This window comes from Pongo abelii, chromosome Y, assembly GCF_028885655.2.
Source record: "Pongo abelii isolate AG06213 chromosome Y, NHGRI_mPonAbe1-v2.0_pri, whole genome shotgun sequence".
Taxonomy (NCBI): Eukaryota; Metazoa; Chordata; class Mammalia; order Primates; family Hominidae; genus Pongo; species Pongo abelii.
In genome coordinates, this window is record NC_072009.2 from 11693306 (window position 1) to 11710284 (window position 16979).

Sequence of the window (16979 nt, forward strand, 5' to 3'; positions counted from 1 at the left end):
GTTACAGGCTGAGACTGATATAGACATACCATGGACCCAGACTGATTCTTTGGCAGTAAATCCCTGGACGAAGCCTGTTGCTGATACACTCACACTGTGTACACAGCCTGTAACTCCATCATTAATCTTCTTTCCACAAAGTTTACCTAGTACACTGAAAGCATGGCATGCAACTGAATGTCTACCAGTAAATACCTGGACAGAGACTGTAGCTTCCAAAGTTATACCCTGGACCCAGGCTGAATTTCCAGGACTAAAACCCTGGGCACAGCCTGTTTTTTATGCAGCTACAATTTGGGCAAAGGCTGCATCTGCAACAGTAAAGGCCCGGGCACAACCTTCATCTAATACAGCCAGATTATGGTCCCAATCTGAACCTGCAGCATTAATTACATGGATACAGCCTGTATCTGACACACACATAGGATTGATCCAATCTGAATCTTCAGCAGTAAATCCCTGGACACTGCCTATATCTAATACACTATCATTGTAGACCCAGCCTGTATCTCTAGCAGTCAATCCATGGATAGAGGCAATAGCTTCCAAGTCACCCCATGGACCAAAGCTTTACTTCTAGCAACAAATCTCTGGACACATCCTGTATCTGATATAGGTGCACTGAGGACCCAGGCTGTATCTTCTGTAGTCATTACCTCCACACAGCCAGTATCTGACAAAATTATACCCTTGCTGCAGGCCCAGTCTCCAGTAGGAACTACCTGGACACAGACTGTATCTGATATACTTATATCATGGAACTATGATGAATCTTCAGCAGAAAATCCAGGGGCATGGGTTGTAGTTTCCTCAGTGTTACCATGGACCCAGGGTATCCCTTCAGCAGGAAAAACCTGGACACTACCTGTGTCTGAATCAATCACCCCATGGTCCTTTTCTGAGTCTCCAGTGGTAAACACGTGGACAGAGGCCGCAGCTTCCACAGACACAAAGTAGACTCATGATGATTTTCCAAATGCAAATTCTTATACACAGAGTGATATGGGCTCATTTTGGACAATGGTTAAAACTGAAGCTAAGAAAGTCTGGGCACTGCCCAAAGCTAAAATATTTATAGAGTTTCATTACTGCCTCAACCTGATACTACACAACCTTTGATCCAAGATGAAAATCAAGACTCTATTTTATGGACACATCATGAAATTGAAAATATTGATGAATGGACCTTGCCTGAATTTGGAACACTTATATCCTGGATAGTGCCTGTGCCTCAAGCAGCAAAACCATGGTCCCAACTTGAAGCTATAATTGCAGAACTTTGTTTAAAACTGGAATAGAATAAAACAAAACCTTGGGCTCAGACAGAATTTCAAACACCGTGCACATTTACTCACTTTGGACCCGGTAAGATGGAATCCTGCACCAAACATAGAACTACAACATTTATAACTACAACATTTCCAATATGAAACTGATGTCTTCTTCCCATGTACCCAATATGAAATAGGTACAATGAGATCCCAGACCACTTCTGAAGCTGATACAGTAAAACCATGGATCCAGTCTGAAGCAGGAACAATCAACCCTGGACTCAAGCTAAAACTAATACAATCCTTGTCTGATACACTATTATATCAGGCTGAAATGCAGGCAGCAAAATCCTTGACCATGCCTGACATTAATACTCTGAGTGCTTCGTTTCAGACCCAAAACAATGTAAGAAGAAATGGTACTCAATTTTATTCCCAAAGAGTTACTAACTGGATGAAGCCAGAATGGCAAATAATGTACCCATTAAACCAATCTGAAAAGAATGCAGTCAGACCCTGGACCCAGTCTGAAGGTGATGTTATCCAACCCTGGATCTATGTTGAAAACAATACAGTCAGACACTAGATACATTCTGAAACTGATAAAATAGAACAATGGACTGAGCCGGAATCTCAAGCAATTAGGATGTGGCATGAGGCAGGTATCTTGACACGTTGGTCTCCAGCTCAAAGTGCAGCAGTTTGGCCCTGGACCCAACTTGAATCTCAAATGACACACTCCTGGACCCAGAATCAAGTTAGCATAAATTACTCTTGGACTCAGCATGTACCTGCTACAATCAGACCATGGACTTCCTCTGAAATTCATCCCTGGACTCATCCTGAAGCCAATATAGTGATGATACTGGTTCCAGACTCAAATGAATTCAACAGGATCCTGGAACCAACTTGAAACTGAAGTATTCCAAACTTGGACTGTAAGCCAAGTAATAAAGCCCTAAAACATGACTGAAATTGATACAGTCACATCTTGCTTACAGATTCAATGTGACACAGTTAGACCCTGGATTCATCCTGAAAGTCAGTTGCTCTCTCCCTGGCCACAGACTGAAGTTGGTACATTTTGGCCCTGGACTCAGCCAAGAGCTGCTACATATCAAACCTGGACCCACCCTGAAACCCAAGTAGTGAGACCCTGGATCAAGCAGGAAACTCATATAGTCAGATCTTCATTTTACATTCAAATGAATAAAGGCAGATAATGGGCTTATTCAGAATCTCAAATAGTCAGTCCCTGGATCCAGCTAGAAGTTGATATAATTCACCCTTTTATCCAGTCTGAAACCTTGCTGCTAAGATTCTGGCCCAAGGTTCTATGTCCAGTAGTCAAAACACGGACCTTGCTTATAGGAAGAACACTGATATCTTGGATACTGCCTATAACCAAAGCGACACACACTGGATCCAGTCTGAAGCTGATATTATTGAATCCTTTCCTGTTTTTAAAGCTGGAAAAGTAAGAACATGTATCCAGCCTGAAACAGAAATACTAAGACATAACGCTGATATAATTGCATCATTTTCTCCTCCTGAAATTGAGCCTAATGGAGAAACACTGTTAAGGAGTCATTTTGGCTCCTTGTCTAAACGTGTACTCTTTTTGCCAGTAAAAACTGTTTCTTTCACAGATCAGTATTTTGTCTCTTTGTTAACTGAGATAACTGCCACAGAAAACCAAGATAAAATCAATTTTCTCCAACTGAGCGAGCTTACAAGCCCTTGGCTTCCTGGAAGACTTCTTTACCAGCATTACGGTAGGAAATTAAAAATTATCCAGATGAAAGGAAGCCCTGATGTCCCAGGTACCTCTCTTATCTCTCTTTCTTACTCCATTTTCCTTCTTCTTTCTTATTCTCTTCCATCTCCATGTACTCTGTACCCTCTTGTTCAGTCTTTTCTTCTTATACATTCCCTTCATTCTGCATGTTCCTATCTTGTTCAGTTATTTCTCCTCTGGTCTCCTCTCCTATTCTCCTATTCATAGCCTCTTCTGCTAATGCTCTTCAGAAAATATCTTTGTCAACATTTACTAAAAAGTCCATTCTTTCTCATTCTTTTTCATCCTTGCATGTTGCTCCAGCCACACTTTTAACAAAACAACCTCTCCTGATGCCTGGATCTTAATCTGGACCCAAGCCTAGACAACAACCTCTTAGGCATTCAGAACTCAATGTTTCCCTGGTTGAGTGTCAACTAGCTGTGATGTGGAAAGAAAGTTTCCATGCTTTCTGGCTCTTCAAGACAGGTGTTATTTCTCAGGAAACCACAGGCACCTTTAGTATAGCCATATGTTTCAGTTAGTATACTTGGTACAAAGACTTTTGTTGAACGCTAAAACCAGAGGTTTTTTTAGGTTATGTCCTCAGACCTTTGCAAAACCAAAATTTAGGTTATTTTATGAATCAGCAGAGACGTTTAAATATTGAGAGAATATCATATTTTTGCCAAACAGGATTTATGGGCTATGTTTTATAAACACAATTCTACTCAGAAAACAGTATGTTAAAGATAGTCTTGCTTCTTAGAAATGGTTTATTATTCCGCCTGAGGTATATGAACATATGCACACACTATTCGATAATTGTATAATATCTTGGATATTATACACACACACACACACACACACACACACATATATTATTTACATTATTATTTGAAGGGAAACTACGCAGATAACCTCTATGGTATATCTAAAATTGTAGGATGAATAATGTATATTTCCAAGTATTTTCTCAGAATTGAAGATACTGAATTTCCAAGCATATTCCTAAGAATCTAAAATTAGATTTTAGAATTGGGAGGGTAGTAACACTAATCTCACTCTATTCCACAAGTTTATTCCTTCTGCAGAGTGTGGATTATGCCCTAGCCATGTCACCCTCTGTCCCAACTGCTGGGAGGCATAAATTGGTGAATTCCCTTGGATAGTTTCTGTGCGACTGTCTTTCTCCCACTCTGTGCTGGCTCCATCCTAAATGAACAGTGGATCCTTACCACAGCCAGATGTGCCAATTTTATGTAAGTCTAAGCAATTCATCTCAAGATTAAGATATCATTATAAAGCAATTACAACATTGAGATTGTTAATGAATATCTTTCCCTTTATTTGTGTGTGTGCGTGTGTGTGTGTGTATGTGTGTGACAGAGACACAGACAGAAAGAGAGATAGAGACAGGGTCTTGCTCTGTTGACCAGGCTGTGGTGCAGTGGCATGATTCAGAGCAGCTTCAAACTCCCAAGATAAGGGATTCTCCTACCTCTGACTCCTGAGTACATGGAACCACAGGCGTGGACCACTGCATCTGGCTATTGTTTTTTTTTTTTTTGACAGAAATAAAGTCTTATGTTGCACATCTGGTCTCAAATGATACTTGAAAATAGTTTCTAAGGCAGTATTTGTACTTTAGTGCTTACCTGGACTTCATCTGATTCATATGACCTCCAGGGCTTTATTCAAATTTAAATGGGAAATAATAAGACTTTTTCTTGATTTTTTTCCTCAGAAAAAGCTCCGGAGCCCTGGCCCGGTCCAAGTGAGGCTTAGTCATCTTCTGGATTCTGCCCAAGCTCAGACTGTCAGCATTGAATGTGCCATACCCTACCTATGTCTCAAGGGACCTCTGGGACCTGGGTTGATCTTCCTGAAGCAGCCAGTACATTTTCAACTCTTGGTCTTTCCTATATGACCAGAGGAAAGTCTGGGACGGGAGAAATTTATGCAACTATATGATCGTTGACTACCTAGTTGGTCCCATATGAGGGTTCAGTAATGAAGAAGACAACGGGAAGAAAGAGAAGCATGTTTGGAAAGAGAATAGTATCCTCTCTTGAATAGTAAAAAATTTGTCTTTCTCTTCACTATACCTCTCTCTCTAATCTAGGCTAAGTTTGAAAACAAACAAACACAAACATTTCTTCTCTGTTTTCTATCAGGAAGTCCTGGAATTCTGGAGTTAGACTTTGAATTCTCAACATTGTCAGGTGGGGGAGGAGTAGCCAAAGGGAGAGGCTGATCAGTTAACGAAGGCCCTGTGGGAGAGGAAGGTTGAGGAAGAGGTGGAGGGTCATCAGATTCAGAAAACTGTGGTAACTCTAGGGGGTCATGGGATTGGTATGTCATTAGGAGGGCATGTATCAAGGCCCAATCACCCAAAACAGTGAAGGGAACAGAATTAACAGTGGGGACCAGTTCCTGGAAGGTTGCACCAACATGATCCCATAGTTGTACATCTAAGGTTTCTTTTTCAGGAAAGCAAGGACAGTTTTCTTCCACTGCCCTGAATAGAGTGACCATATTTTCCATGGTTACTCGGACACCACCCTATTTAAACAGAGGTTTAATATAGCAGAGATAATCATGATGTTTAGACTCCGTGTGACCCATAGTTAACACAGACCATGCACAGACTACTCACCAGCTGTTACAGAATCGAACAAACATTTCTATGGACCGAACTGATGATGTTTCTCTGCACCTACCAAAGGGAATCCGGTTCCCACAGGCACTTGGGAAAAAAGAAAGACCACGTGGGCACCAGATATTGGGGGAACATGCCCCCAGTATTTCAAGGTAGGTTCTTTTCTGTTTTCCCTAAGTGTCAGCCAGTCTAAGAAAGAAATGGAAAGAGTACAAAAGAGAGAAATTTTAAAGCTGGGTGTCCGGGGGAGACATTACATGTTGGCAGGTTCCGTGATGACCCCTGAGCCACAAAACAAGCAAGTCTTTATTATGGATTTCAAAAGGGGAGGGATGTTTGAATAGGGAGTGGGTCACAGAGATCACATGCTTCAAGGGCAATAAAATATTATAAGGCAAACAGGGGCAGAGCGAGATCATAGGACGAGGCAAAATTAGAATTGCTGATTAAGTTTCCTGTACGACTAGGCACACATTATCATTGATAACACCTTATCAGGAGGCAGCGTTTGAGAACAGACAACTGGTCTGACTAAAATTTACTAGGCAGGAATTTCCTAATCCTAATAAGCCTGGGGGTGCTACAGGAAACTGAGGCTTATTTCATCCCTTATCTGCAACCATATAAGACAGACGTTCCCAGATCAGTCATTTCAGAGACCTTCAACTGGGAATGCATTCTCTTTCTCAGGGCTGTTCCTTGCTGTGGAACAAGAATTCAGCAGTATTTCTCCTATTTGCTTTTGTAAGAAGAAAAATATGACTCTGTTCTATCCGACCATGTGGGCAGTCAGGCCCAGTGTTTATCTTCCTTGTTCCCTGAAAATCACAGCCACCCTGTTCCTTTTGGATGCCCAGATTTCATGTTGTTCAAACACACATGTTCTACAAACAATTTGTGCCAATAATGCAATAATCATGGGGTCCTGAGGCAACGTACATCCTCAGTTTATGAAGATGACAGGATTAAGAGATTAAAGTAAAGACAGGCATAGGAAATTATAAGAGTATTGATTGGGGAAGTGATAAATGTCCATGAAATCTTAACAATTTATGTACAGAGATTGCAGTAAAGTCAGATGTAAGAAAATATAAGTATTAATTTGGGGAACAAACAAATGTCTATGAAATCTTCACAATTTATGTTCTTCTGCCACAGATTCAGCCAGTGCCTCCCTTCAGGGTCTGCAACTTCCTGCAACAGAGTATTCTTAAAGGAATTTGACTATCACATTTCAGTGCTTCTGTTTCTGAGTCTGCCTACCTTTTGTTGGCCTGTGTGTGCAGCGCTGCTTGGGCTGTGGGGCTCCATGTTCTTTAGTTTTCTGTGGATCATAAATTTGCTGTGAACTGGGAGGCAGGCAGAGACCCACCAGTGCGAAAATCACATCCCCATCCCCCAACCAAAAAAAAGCCACACTTTTTTTAAAAAAAGGGAGCACACCACTCCAACAACAGACATCCCTGAGTGTTTCATTGTCCTCTGGCCAATGCTGGGAGAGACACTAGCAGTCCTGTCAATAAGACCCTTGAATTTTCCTCAAATTCAGGTCCTAGCCAAGCAGGTGCTTCACATTGTGAGAGGCACTACTCCATTATCTTGGGTTTTCATTTTGGGACATAGAGTGTGAGCTGTAATAAGGTCAGAGAGGGGTGAGGATTCAATCCTGTGAGAAGTGTATGGGATCACACATCTTCAACTGTAAAAAAAAAAAAAGAATACAGATGACACAGAAGGTGCTTCCAACTCCAACCTGACATTCTGTTAATTTCACAAGCAGTCCACCCATAGCCTGGTGTTCAGGTGGATGTACTCCAATGGCAAGAAATATTTGGAGTGCAAATTGGGGCTGACATGGCAAACTCCCAATTTGAGGACTTTCATAACCGGAGCCAAATGGGAATTAAATGGCTTGATGCTGGGTAGTATGTGGCCTTCATACTTGCCTCTTGTTTCCTTGACTTCCATGTTTTTCATCAGCATAGGGTTTCCTGTGTCTGGCTCAATGACTTTCCCAATAAATATTTCCCAGTTCATCGAGAACAACCCTAATGGGAATCCATTGCATGAGTGTTTCCTTCTGAATACTGTCACAATTTAATGACTGGGCAGTTTTGATACTTTTAAAGCCATAAATTCCCTTTACAGCAGCAATAAGGAAACTTGTTCTTCTACTTCTATTGGAATTCTGAATGATTCCTGCAGGATGAGAAGCAGGCAGCCCTGTCTGGCTTTTGCCTGATAATCTAGCCTCTGATTTTTTTCATCTTCATCGCCTTCTCATTGTGGAGGGGTTCTTTCACTGTGCTGTAGCTGAATGGGACTGCCTCTCACCAAATATTATTTTGCTGCCAGGGATTTCAAAGAGCAAAATGGACTTTTAGGAGTCTGGCTGCACTCCAGGTTTTGGGTCATTGTCTCAATGTGGGGTATAAGGTTGTTTGCAATTTGAAGGAAGATTTTGGGTCCTCTGACAGGAAGCATTGAACATTGCTTAGACTCTAGCTCAATGCAGCTCCTTCTCTCAGGCGAGACTTGATTTTTCTTTGCTTTTATGGGCAACCCACAGTGTTCTTCAACAGCTCTGTTAGGCATCCTTTTCAGGCTTGCCATCATCAAAGATGACCTCTGAGACACAGTCTCAACCTCATCTTCAGCTGTAAAAGGTCAGTCCAAGGTGTGAGAACATGGTTCAGCCTTTGACTTGCCTTTGCCATGGTTCCTGCCTTTCTCTGAGAGCCCCTGAAAGGCCCAGGATGAAGGGGGGAAGTGAGGTCAAGAGTCTGGCCATCTTTGCTGAAAAATGCCTCTGGGGTCTCAGGTATGATGCTGTCACCCAAAGAACCCTCAACAAAACACCAGACTATATTCCAATCACCATGGGACCTGATTCTTGCACTTATCCATTCTGTTTTGGGAATGGAGTTCAAAGAGCAGTTTCCAGTGACCACCTCACAGTGACCCTCCTCCATCAGGATGCGACCATGGAGATGGCCCAAATGGGCCATAAGGTAGAGGTTTTTATGCTCCCAACATGAGTTTTCACAAGCAGCCTTTTTCTCAATACGAGGCCAGCTCCGACTGTACCGTTTTCCTCTGCTTAGGCAGGCTGAACACTCTCACAGCAGGGCTCCCAAGCCTGCCTCACAAATCTGCATGAGCTAGTCTCAGGGCACCAGGCCTGTGTCTGAACTCTGTCTTGAGTCACAATGAATGTCACCGTTGCCTAGTGACAAGTCCCTGAGGCTTGACAGAGAAGGCCAAGGAGGAGACTTCTGTGGAGGTTTGTCCACTGTAGTCTCTCGCCTGTCTTCTCTGTGGGATCCACAGGATAGGCCCATAATTCTAGGAGAGGGCCCATGTGAGCCAGCCTGAAGAAACATCAAGCAGAGCCCCCTGAATAAACTGCCAAATCCCTAAGGATCAAAAAGCATCTGCATGATGTGTAGATGTTGGAAGGGTGAGTCTTTTTGAAACTTGCCTTACTGTGATTTTAGATAGAGCCCATCTCTTTTCCTTGGGGTTGCTGTCTCTCAGAGGGGGCTTCCTACATAACTCAACAGCCTCAGGAGCTGCTGGGTTTTGTGTCTTGTGGGAGTATTTCAAGTGCTGGATGTCCACCTGTATGTGTGGTATTGTGTTTGTGTGTGTGTGTGTATGTGTGTGCCAGTAAGTAGACTCTGCTTAAAGGAATGTGGCTAATGCACTTCAGCGCTTCTTTTTTTTTGAGTTTACTAACATTTTGGTGGCCTATCTGTGTGGCTCTGTGTTCTTTATTTTTCTGTGAATCATGAATCCGAAGTGAATTCAGAGGTGGGCCAAGACCTGCCAGTGACCAAGGTATCTCCCCTTGCAATAAAAGCTACTCTGCTAGAAAGAAGAGGAGAACAGCATACCAAAAAACAGACATTTCCAAGTGTTTCATTTTCCTGTGGCCAACCCAGGGAGAGACACCAGCAATCTGGTCCACAGGGCGCCTATATTTACCTCAATTGTGTTCCCAGCTGAGTAGGTGCTTCACTTTGTGAGGGGACACTCCTCCCTCATCTTGGGATTTCATCCTGGGACATAGAGTGTCAGCAGAAATAAGGTCAGATACAGGTGAGGATACAATCTGGTGAGAAGTGGAAGGGGTCCCGCAACTTCACCTGCAAAAAGATAAAGACAGATGACACAGAAGGTGCTTCCAACTTTATGCCCACCTTTCCTTAATTGCACAAGCAGTACACACCATGGCCCAGCATTCAGATGGGAGTACTCTGACGTGCAAGGAACATTTGGAGTGCAAATTGAGAATATCCTGGCAAACTCCTGATTTGATGGCTTTCATACCCAGAGCCAAATGGTTGTGGAAAGGATTGATGCTGGGTGGGATGTGGTCTCCACACTTGCCTCTTCTTTTCCAGACTTTCATGTTCCTCACTGGTGTAGGGTTTCCTGGGTCTGGGTCAATGATTTCCACACTAAAGATTTCCTGGTTCACAGAGAATGATTCTTAGTGGAATCCATTACGTGAGTGTTTTCTTCTAAATAATGTCATGTTTTAATGACTAGACAGTTATGATACTTTTAAAAGCATAAATTCCCGTTACAGCCGCCAACAAGGAAACTATTGTTCTCCCACTTCTATCGGAGGCCTGCATGATTCCTGTAGGAGGAGAAGCAGGCAACCATGTGTGGGTTTTTCCTGGTAATTTAGGCTCTGTTTCATTAAATCTGCATGGCTGTCTCATTGCAGAGGGGCTCATTCAATGAGCTGGATGGGACTGCCTCTTGCCACAGATTGTATAGCTCCTTGGGGTTTCAGAGAGCAAAAGAGACTTTGAGTGGGCTCACTGTGCTCCGGGTTTTGCTCCATGGTCTCGTTTTGGTGGCTGAGTGTTCTGACAGTAATCATTGAACATTGCTTGGACTCTAGCACAAGGCAGCTCGTTCTCTCAGGCAAGCCTTGATTTTACTTTACCTTCATGAAAAATCCACAGTGCGCATTAACAGCACTGCTGGACACACTTTTCAGGCTTGATATCACCACAGACAGCCTCTGAGACACTGTCTCAACCTCATCTGCACCAATGAGAGGCCAGTCCGAGGTGTGAGAGAACTGCTTCACCTTAGACTTGCTTCTGTCGTGGTTCCTGCCTTTTCCAGACAGCCCCTATGAGGCCCAGGATAAGGAAGGCCATGAGATCAAGCTCAGACATCTTTCACTGATGCCTGCCTCTGGGCTTTCAGGTATAATTCTGTCACCCAAAGACCCTCAACAACACAAAAAACATATTCCAATCTCCATAGGACCTGATTCTTGCACACAACCTCTTTCAGGAATGAAGTCAGAAGAGCAGTTTCCAGTGACCAACTCACAGTCTTGAAACGCCTCCTCCTCCAGCAGGACCTGACCATGGAGATGGCCCAAAGAGGCCCTGAGTTTGAGATTTTTAGGGTCTTGCAGTGGGTTTTCATAGGCATCATTTATCCTGATATAAGGCCACCTCTGCCTGTAGCATTTTCCTCTGCTTAGTCAGGCTGACAGCTCTGAGAGCCAGGTGCCAGAACGTGCCTCACAAATGTGCATGAGCTAGACTCAGGGCACCATGCCTGATTTTGAGTTCTGGCAAGTGTCACAATGAATGCCACTGTTGCCAAGAGACAAGTCCCTGCAGCTTGTGGAGAAACAGACCTTTGTGGAGGTGCACTGGTGGACTCTCACCTGTCTTCTCTGTGGGATCCATGGAATAATCCCATGATCCTAGGAGAGGGAAGATGTGAGTGAGCCTGAAGAAATGTCAAGCAGAGCCCCAGGAATAAACTGCAAAATCCCTATGGATCCAAAATCATCTGCAGTATTCCTTAGACCTGTCTGGAAGTTTTAGGGGTGAGTCTTTAGGAAACTTGCCCCCCTGATATTTTTAGTTAGAGCCTAACTCTGTTCCCTGGGATTGCCCTCTCCAAGGTGGGGCTTCCTGCAGAAACACACGGCCTCAGAAGCTGCTGGGCTGTGTGTTTCTGTGGGTGTGTTGTGAGTGTCGAATTTCTGCATGTGTTTGTGTGGTGTTGTGTCTTTGTGTGTGCGTGTGCCTGCAAATGGAGTCTGCTTAAAAGAATGTGGCTAACACACTTCAGTGCTTCTTTGTTTGAGTCTCTCAGCCTTTTGATGGCTTGTCTGTGTGGCTTTGCTTTAGTTGCAGGGCTCTGTGTTCTTTATTTTTCTGTGGCTCATGAATCCTCAGTATATTGGGAGGTGGGTTGAGACCTGCCAGCATCCAAATCCAGGGAGTGACATGACCTAGCCATAGACCCTGGCACCACTAAAGGCCCATGACTACCTCTGCTTCTGTGACCCTTTCAGTCTACTTCTACAAATCCCTTGGATTTTACCTCCACTCCCACTTCTATTTGGCCACACTTCATCTCTCTGCCACAGCCTCAGAGTAAAGCTCAAAAACTTGGTAGGAGAAGTAAAGGAAGAAGAGAATGGAAATAGAAAAGAATAGAGGGAAGGAGAGGGGAGAGAAAGCTTTTCCTGAGAAATGCATGAGCTTTTTATATACCAAATCATGGAAATTAATTTCCTTTTGGCTTACAAATGCATTTCATACTTGATATATGATTCAATTTCCATAGTATCCCGATAGATTACTCTATGATATAGATCATATAACATGATTATTATAGTTATCTTAAATGCATATTCTAATACTAGCTACGTACAACAGATTGAACAAGTTCTCATGGCAAAAGATGAATTGGACTAACATTAAGACACACTCCTAACTCAGAGACATTTCTTTACTGCCACACAGTAGCTTACATTTGCAATAGGGTTATTTTAAATTAAGTGTATTTTATGTTAAAGATATTATGATATTTGGGAACAGCATAGTAGTTGATGAGTAATGGGTTTTAGGTGCTGGTGTACTGGACTGTATTACTTTGCGATTATCAGTTTCTCCCTTCCCTTGGCTATCAAAAAACCTATCACAATATTAGCAATAGTTATTTCACATTACTGTACATCCACTTATTTCCTTGGAAATTGAGGGATCCCTTTTGGTCTCGTGAATTAAATGTGCACTTAACCACAGCTATTTTATAGCTACCACCTATTGCCATAGCTAGAGTGAATAATACATTTAAAACATAAGGGAGGACATAATTATTTGCTGACATACTCCAAAGTCTAATTCAAAGACAACTACATGTGAGATCTTAGTTATGCTTCTAATTTCATCTATATTTCCTTACCCCTTCTATAGACAGGTTATCTTCACCATTTTTATACCTCTCTATTCATATATTAATGAGCATTGCTTCAACTCAGTTTTCTGAAGAACTCTAAAATAATTTTAAAAACATGAGCTCTTTCCTGAACCTCAAACTTGAATTTTCTATTTAAACTATAGGTTTGGTATCTCACTAAGATTATAAGTTTATGAAGATAAGCCCCCTCCAATTTAGAGACAGGTGCTTTATCTCCAGTTTTTTCATTACTTATTTTCAAATCATTGCATTTTTTGTTGCCTATGTACTTCAATGACTTCTAAGTAGCTAAAATCATACATATATAAATGTTGCAATGGGGGAGAAAGCTGGAATCACTCCCAGTATTTTGATTAAAGAAACTTAAGCTAGGACTTACAGAAACTATGAATGGAAAGATAAAAGAGGAACACTTCTTTTCAAGAAAAATGCATAAACACAAAAGAGGTACAAGTTTGTCTTTGCTAGTCATATTTAACAATGCTGACTTGGTTAGCACAAATAGAAGGGATTCAAAACTTAAAAAAATGGTCTACAGATGGCAATTTTTTTCAATTTAGCACAATTAGCTTATTTTTCTCCTCAGTTTTAGCAGATCAGATTTCTCTGCGATATGCCATGCCTTGGCAGGCTGGGATCATCAGCTGTGGCAGTCAGGTCTGCAGTGCCTCCACAGTTAGCAGCTCTTGGGTTCTCACAGCTGCCCACTGTGTCAGGAACATGTAAGATTTTGCCTGCCTCTTCCCATACTCTATAATTCATTATCCCATAATTACATTGCTGAAGGTTTCTCTGTCAAACTTCACTTCTATAATGCATGACCATCTCACTTATACAGATAACATTTTTGTTTTAGACTAAAAATAAATGGTCTCACTGTGTTTGGCTTATTAGTACCTCTGTTAGTTAATTCCTCTACAATCCCATTGTCTGTGGACTCTTTATTCATAGATTTCTGATTTCTGTGAAGATGAGCTAGGGACCTTGTATATCATGACTAAAGAAATATGCTGGAAACCTGATGTAGGTTCAAAGTTCAGGTTTTCTAATGTATGTACTATAATAAATCTTTGCTTATGCACACAGGAATCCTGAAGACACTGCTGTGATTCCAGGCCTGAGGCACCATGGAGCACCACTGAGGGTTTTGAAGGTATCTACCATTCTACTGCATGAGAGGTTCTGGTTGGTGAGTGGGGCAACAAGAAATGACCTGGCATTGTGACTCTTCCAAGATGTTCAGACTCCCATTTGGCTCTTTGCACACTTGCGATATCTGAAGAACCTGAGTAGTTCAGAATGCTGGCTTTCTGGGCCACAGATTACTATACCATATCAGTGGTTAGATTTCTTATTAGGGTAGCAGTTCTAAAAAATGAGGTTCATATTTTTAATATTATGGCTCAAGGAATAAGTATAATCACAATTGTATACATTACTAATTATAAGATATTTAATCCACATAAGAGACCCACTGGGAGATGTGTTTATGCTTTATAACATGATGGTTATGATGATAAATTCATAGGATTTTAGATCTGAAAACAATTGTATGAGGATCTTTCTCTTTACAGACATTTTGTAAACTAAAGTAGAAACGATTTGCTTTCCAACTATTTGCTAACTGCAAAACAAAGGAGAAGAAGTTTTTTGTTTTGTTTTGTTTTGTTTTTACCTCTTTAAGAAAATTAAGCTGAACTTGACTTGCAATTTGGAATTTCATAAGTAAAAATTTACTTGTTACTTTTAAAGACTGGCATTTAAAAAGTGATTAAAGAGTGACAATGCTCTCCACAGTGTCTCACTCCAGCATTTTGGGAGCTTGATCTAGGAGAACTCTTTGAGCCAAGGCATTTGATACCCACTTGGGCAATATAACAAGACTTCATCACTAAACAACAACAGCAAATAGCCTGGTGTGGTGTTGCACACATGTAGTCCCAGCTATGTGGGAGTCTGAGACGGGAAGATAGCTTGAGTCCAGGAGGTTGAGGCTGCAGTGTGTGAAGATGGTGACAATGCACTCCAGCCTGGGGACCAAGCAAGAACTTATCTCAAAAAAGCGGGGCTGGTGTGGTGGCTCATGCCTGTAATCCCTGCACTTGGGGAGGCTGAGACCAGTGAATCACCTGAAGTCAGGAGTTTGAGACCTGTCCGACCAACATGGGGAAACCCCACCTCTACTAAAAATACAAAATCAGCCAGCAGTGGTGGTGTGTGCCTGTAATCCCAGCTACTCAGGAGGCTGAGGCAGGAGAATTGCTTGAACCCAAGAGGCAGAGGTTGCAGTGAGCTGACATCAGGCCACTACATTCCAGACTGAGTGACAGAGCGAAACTCCGTCTCAAAACAAAAAAAAAAGTGACTAGAAAGAGAATGAAATAGATAAATGTGAGATGTAAAGTGTTAATGATGATAAAATAAACCAAATTTATTTTTATAAGTTATACATACAAGTTTAAAGTAATGACGAGACTGTGATAAGACAAATCATGGTTTTTATCTCAATACTTAGTGTTTAAATGTGACATATGTTCTTTAGGATAGTTATAATCCATTTTTCTTTCTAGGAGAGATGGATGAGAATCCAGAAATGTTAAAGATGCAAGTGATGGAAGCTTCCAGCTGTGCCCACCTGTACCCTGGCATAGGCAGTTCCATTGTTTGCTTCATTACTCAGGCCAAAGGCTCTAATGCAAATGTGGTATGCAGTCACATTTTTTTTCTACCTACATGTTAGAGACTATAACTTTGTCCCTATATAAAAGGGTATACAGCATATGCCTAAATGATAAATTTAAGTGAATCACTGATAGGTAGGAAACCATTTTAAAGGTCTTTAATTATAGAAAAAAAACCTCTGAAAAAATTTTGTTGTTAATCTCTGAATTTTCTTACAGGGGTCATTAAGCTCTAGCCTTACTAAATCGCTAGTATGCTGCTCTTGAAACAAATTAGACATTTTATATAATTCCCGTATTCTAATAATACATTTCAGAGTTTAAAACAAGTCCAATCTTTTTCTATTTCCCCAATTAAAATAACTTTTTTAAGGTTTAATCTTCAGTGATTTTTGTAGTAATATTTTTGAATGTATTTGATTAGGATGGTTTACTTATGTACATATCTGATGTCTCACTTTCTTCTGAATATATCTTTTATTAACCACTTATTAGATCTAAGGTTAAGAAGTTGGAACAGAGATTTAAATTCAAATTCTACATTTGAATTTACAGGAGTCAGTGAGTCCAGGAAGTGTCATTATGTGCAGACCAATATCTGGCAATGGCAGTTGGAGAAAAATAGGCTTCGCCAGTCTCAAAGCCCTAGCTACTACAATGAGTCGACACTTCTCCTGGATTTATCTACTTCAGCAAAAGAAGGCCACCCACTAAACCAGGCCCTTGTGCTTTGGGTGAAAACTCCTAAGTCCTCTAGTCTCCTTAAATAGCCAAGCACACTGCCACTTTCTTCAATAATAATTACTGCAGCCCTGAGACTTTGGTAGCCTAGTGAATATAACTATTGACGCTACAGTCTGGTCACAGTATGATAAAACACCAGAACAACAAAAACAAAATATTGACATAAGCCTTCTAAAATCTCTGTAAATATACCTTCAATAAATATGTTTTTTGCTATATAACAACTGCTTTCTACTTCCTGAACTAACGCTTGGCCTTGGATTGTTTTCAGTCTTGAAATTGATTCAAAATTGTATATTTAACATGAAAGTGAATACAGAATTTCATGTGTCAGCAAATAAAATTTTCAAAATGATGCAAAATACAAATGTGAAATCGTATTTGTGAACTTGACTATTCTTTCAAATTATATTTTAACACCTACCCACTCACACAATTTTTTATAACTATCTGAATGTTCTCTTCAGGTGGGAGAAAAATGGTATCAGAGTTCTTAATACTTTATAAATGACAGAATGACAATACTGCAAGGTTTAATCTATTCATAATATTGTATTTACTGAATGAAAAACATTACTTTTAAAATC

The 16979-nt window shown here is 41.2% G+C and overlaps 1 long non-coding RNA gene across 2 annotated transcripts; it reads left to right on the top strand.

Moving 5' to 3' along the window:
• Positions 1-8952: 8952 nt before the first annotated feature.
• Positions 8953-16764, top strand: LOC129053119 (uncharacterized). Of its 2 annotated transcripts, none has more exons than XR_008518231.1 (4): positions 8953-9170; positions 14054-14120; positions 15538-15671; positions 16204-16750. It is a non-coding gene; the product is annotated as an uncharacterized LOC129053119 (long non-coding RNA). The 2 variants fall into 2 exon arrangements; XR_008518232.1 differs by lacking the exon at positions 8953-9170 and adding an exon at positions 11384-11582 and having other exon boundaries at positions 16204-16764.
• The last annotated feature ends 215 nt before the right edge of the window (positions 16765-16979 follow it).